This window comes from Ziziphus jujuba, chromosome 1 (assembly GCF_031755915.1).
Source record: "Ziziphus jujuba cultivar Dongzao chromosome 1, ASM3175591v1".
NCBI classification, from domain to species: Eukaryota; Viridiplantae; Streptophyta; class Magnoliopsida; order Rosales; family Rhamnaceae; genus Ziziphus; species Ziziphus jujuba.
Genome location: NC_083379.1, coordinates 35,533,581 through 35,538,244, shown reverse-complemented (window position 1 = coordinate 35,538,244; position 4,664 = coordinate 35,533,581). Strand labels below are relative to the sequence as shown.

At 34.0% G+C, this 4,664-nt stretch overlaps 1 pseudogene; it reads right to left on the bottom strand.

Moving 5' to 3' along the window:
* Positions 1 to 1,909: 1,909 nt before the first annotated feature.
* On the bottom strand, positions 1,910 to 4,169 carry LOC107409587 (G-type lectin S-receptor-like serine/threonine-protein kinase SD1-1; annotated as a pseudogene).
* Between the last annotated feature and the right edge of the window lie 495 nt (positions 4,170 to 4,664).

The following is a 4,664-nucleotide window of genomic DNA, read 5'->3' as shown; positions in this document are numbered from 1 at the left end:
AAGAAAGAAAGAAGAGGCTTTCGTCTGTGTGTTTATGGCTCAAATGGCTAACGTTGTGTGTGTGGCTAGTTTTGTTTGTTGGGGAATCAGTAAGTGAATTTCTGAGATATCCATTTGATAATTTTGAATAAATTCATTCTGTGCTTTTTGGAGGGAATTCTGAGGGTTTAAAGGGTTGTTTTTTGATGATGGATTTCTTGCTTGCAGGTCGATCTGTGGGATGACCACTGATTATGGGAAGGTGGAAAGGTGGGGGATTGAGAACAGAGGTACGGTACCCATTTGAGAACAGGTACTGAGTATGTGGAATAACTGCTCAAATATCATGGATTCAGAATGGAACTATTGAAGAAAACATTCTCAGGGGTTCTTCCTGATCGTGCTTTTGATGCTCACATTGGATCGGAACGATTTAAGGTTTGCGGGCACTACCATATGTTTTCTTCAATGACTTATTTTTAATCAAGAGTATCGAACTGCTAACTATAAAATTTTCATTGCACTATGAAATTTGCTTCTATAGTCTTCCAATGTTATGTTGATCTTATTATGGTAATGAGATGCGATGATAGTACAATTAGGAAAGTATGACGAGCTTCTAGATTTTGGATTGGATTTCGAGCACCATTAGCTAGCTGCCCACGAAATCTTCATGGATCAATAACCCACAAAAAGGAAAAGTAAAGTCTCCTTGAACAACTAGATGTGTATCATCTTCTAGCCATGGATGTGCTGCACCACCTTTTATTTCTTTTTACACTAGGGCTAAACACATATACAGCATATATGTATATATTTACAATAGCAGATAATAGATATGTTCCTTAGAAACTCAAAACTTCTCACTCTTTTTTTTTTTTTTTTTTAACTCAAAACTTCTTGCTCGGAATTCAAAATTTTCACAACATTGATTTGGGTTTTTATCAAACAATAGCAGGATAATGTGAAAAAAGTAGAAAATTGAATCATACCCAAAAAACCAGATCAAGCAAGGAAGCACGGGGAGAGAGCCCATAGGAAAGATTGTTGTTTTGGTTGCCGTCAATTTGCCGGTTTCGTTCAACCGTTCATCCAGCGGGTTGGGTTTGTCCATTTGTTCTTTGTTCTTCATTCTGTCTCAAAGCAACGTCTCACTCAATGCTTTGTTTTTTAAAATCCGATCAAATCTCTGGGGTGGAGACTGGATTTGTGAAAGGCTTGAGTATTTATACCTAGCGTCTCAAAATCCAATCAAATCCATCAATTTGTAAAATCCTTCTAAGTCAACAACTTTTTGAATACCAACAGAATTTTGTAGACTTTTAAAAAGTCATAATTGAATAACATCAAATTTATATAGATTCTATAGAATTCTGAATTGAATACCCTAATATTTTAATGGATTCTACCGAAATCTTAATTGAATACCTTTGAACTTTAAAAATCTTTTAAAATCCATTAAATTCCTAATTGAATACAAATATTATTTTAAAAAGTCATTGTTTTTAACGAATTTTAAAAAATAATGTATTTTAATGGATTTGAAAAGATTTTAAAAGTAAAGTTGTAAAGAAAATTGTTAATTTGAAATCTAGCTTTATCTCAAAGATTTTGTTTAATTATTATAAATTTTTTATGGAGTTTGTAGAATTCCATAATAATCGATCAAATTCTTTAAAATCTATAACTTATTTTAAATTCATTAAACTCTAAATTGAATACGCAATCAAAAAAATGTTCAAAGTAAAAACAAGTCAAAAAAATGTTTTGGGTGTCCTTAAAGTGTTTGGCAGTAGAACCCTTAATTATGCATCCAAAATAAAAGTTAATTGCCAAAATATAAGTTAATCGTTAACCTTAACAAGACAAAAACAGAACAAAAGTATATGGGTTGATTAAAGCAAATTTAACGGTTAATGATTAACATTCTCTATCTACCATCCAGCTTTGTCATAGTCAATACATTTTGTGAACCAGATTCTTTGTTTCTTGATGTTGACCTGTCTTCATTTGAACTCCTTTCCGTGAAGAAACCAGGTTGCTCCGGTTGAGGCAATATTGTTCCTTCTTTTTCCAACATGAAAATCACAGAAGACATTGTTGGTCTGTCTTGAGGAAATTTTTGCACACACAGTAAACCCACTCGAATGCATCTTAGCACTTGACATTCAACACTTGAATCATTTAAGCTTGCATCCATTAGATCCAAGGCTCTCCCTTCATTCCCAAGCAACCATGCCTGTGATAATATTTGTTAGCTTGTCATTCCCTAAAAATTGCATCGGATATAACAGATAGAGTAAGCCAAACCAATCTTCTTTCCTAACATGTCCCAAAAGGTTGTGTTGGTGATCAGGATGGTTGAACCTTCAATTCTTTTTCCCACTCACAATCTCTAGCAAAAGCACACCAAAGCTAAACACATCCGATTTTACAGAGAATTTTCCATCAATTACATACTCTGGAGACATATATCCACTACATGAACAAAATGATCAGAAAGCTTCAATATTTAATATGTCATTACTCATTAGTAATGGAAACAATAAACTAACTTACTATGTTCCAATGATTCTCCTTGTCCGGGTTTCTTTTTCATCACCGCTAAACATCCTTGCCAAGCCAAAATCAGAGATCTTAGGATTCAAGTTGTTATCCAGTAAAATATTAGCAGCCTTAAGATCTCTATGAATAATTTGAAGTTTAGAATCACGATGTAGGTGGAGAAGACCTCTTGCAATCCCCCATTATGATATCAAACTGCTGTTTCCAACACAAGATAGTACTTCTTTTACTATCTGCATATCATTTTCACCACTTGTTATACTTCGGATAGCTAGGTTAGTTCTAAGTATATTCACATATGGCATTATTTATGAAATAATCAAAATGGTTCTGCAATAATGAACAAAATGTGTAAAGGCAAACAGGTTCTAACCGAAGATAAAATGACCCAAGCTTTTATTGGGCATATACTCATAGATTAACATCAGTTCTTCTCCTTGAATGCAGCAACCTAGAAGTGCAACGAGATTCCTATGTTGAAGCTTTGCAATTAAGTCTACTTCATTCTTAAACTCTTTGAGACCCTGAACAGAATGCTTGGAAAATCTCTTGATAGCTATTTCTTGTCCTGTTGAGAGGTTCCCTGCATATTGCCATTTGAAAAAAAAAAAAAAAAAGGAAAGTGTGAAGCTAATTTTCTCCATACTGTCATACACTGAGATGCATATGGATTACTATATTGTTCAATATATAATAAGAAACAAATACCTTGAAAACAGAACCAAAGCCTCCAGATCCAATCATATGTTCAGGAGAGAAATTTTTTGTAGCAGAAGAAATTGTAGCCAAATCAAATAATGGTAATTCTATATATTCTTGTATCCCAAACCTGTTACATTACACAATGATTTTCAGTAAATTCATCGATAGGTATTTTCCTTTTTTTTTTTTTTTGGGGTAAATTCTTCTATAGGTCCTTACAAACTAATATAGTTAAGAAAATGGAGTCAAAGGGAACACTTTTCTTACCTCTTTTCTTCGTTCTTGCTTTCCAAAATATGCAGCAGAGAACGAGGATAAAGACGCAAACAGCCACAATTGAAATCGGAATAATGGTCTTTAGTCTTTTCTTCATATTTGCATCGTGAATAGATTCTAGAAAAAAGAAAAGACAATACCAAAAGATCATATAATGCAAATATTGCCTATAATAATGTTTAGCCTTTATACATGGAATTTATATTGTCTCTTTGGCCCTATACTACTTATGTTTAGCCTTTGTACATGGAATTTATACTCTCTTTTACGGTTCTGTTTCCCAAATAACTAATCTTATATGAGAAACAGAAGCAGAAAGGAGTTGAAAGCGTAAGTCCTTTACAATAATTTATATTTTGTTGGTATAATCTTATGATTTTTTAACACCTTCTTGACAATGAAAAATAAAATCCTTCTATTGCTGTAAACAAGATCTCAATAATTTTCCTTTTGCAATGAAATCATAAGCAAAAAATGCACGCACTCATTGCAGAAGCAGACAGCTGTATATATACATCTTGCTTAGTAAGTTGTACTCTCAACTCACGAACATCAACAAGGTCACCAAACCACATCAAGCAGCCACTGCCTCCATCTCTGATGTCAGAATTAGCATAAGCTATACAAGAACAGTTCTTCAAGCACATCTCTTTGCACTCATGGAGGCTTATGCTCTTGTTCAACCAAAAATCCAACAGGTCAGGCAATTTCACATCCAAAAACTTTATAAACCCTTCGCCCCTCCGGCAATCTAAAGGCGTCTTCCTCGAGCACCCATTAGACCAATTCAGAACTTCCCATTCATTCTGGGACCTCGGGACGAACCCGTCCAAGCACTCGCATATCGGACTTCTATTAATTTACAAATACCATTTGGACCACAGTATCCATAACTGTCACATGGTTAAACCAGCATAATTAAACCAGCATAAATATAACAAAACCACATAACTGAGAAGAACTTACTGGAGTGGATAGCGGATAGATGGATGTGCTGGTGTGCATAGCATAGCCACCGGATAGAAGGAAAACCAAAAAGTAGACGCAAAATTGGAAATTAACGGTATTAGTCTTTTAATATGACGTGTAGTTTAGTTTTTTTTTTTTTTTAAATGTGATCCGTCGTTAATATTACTTGGTAA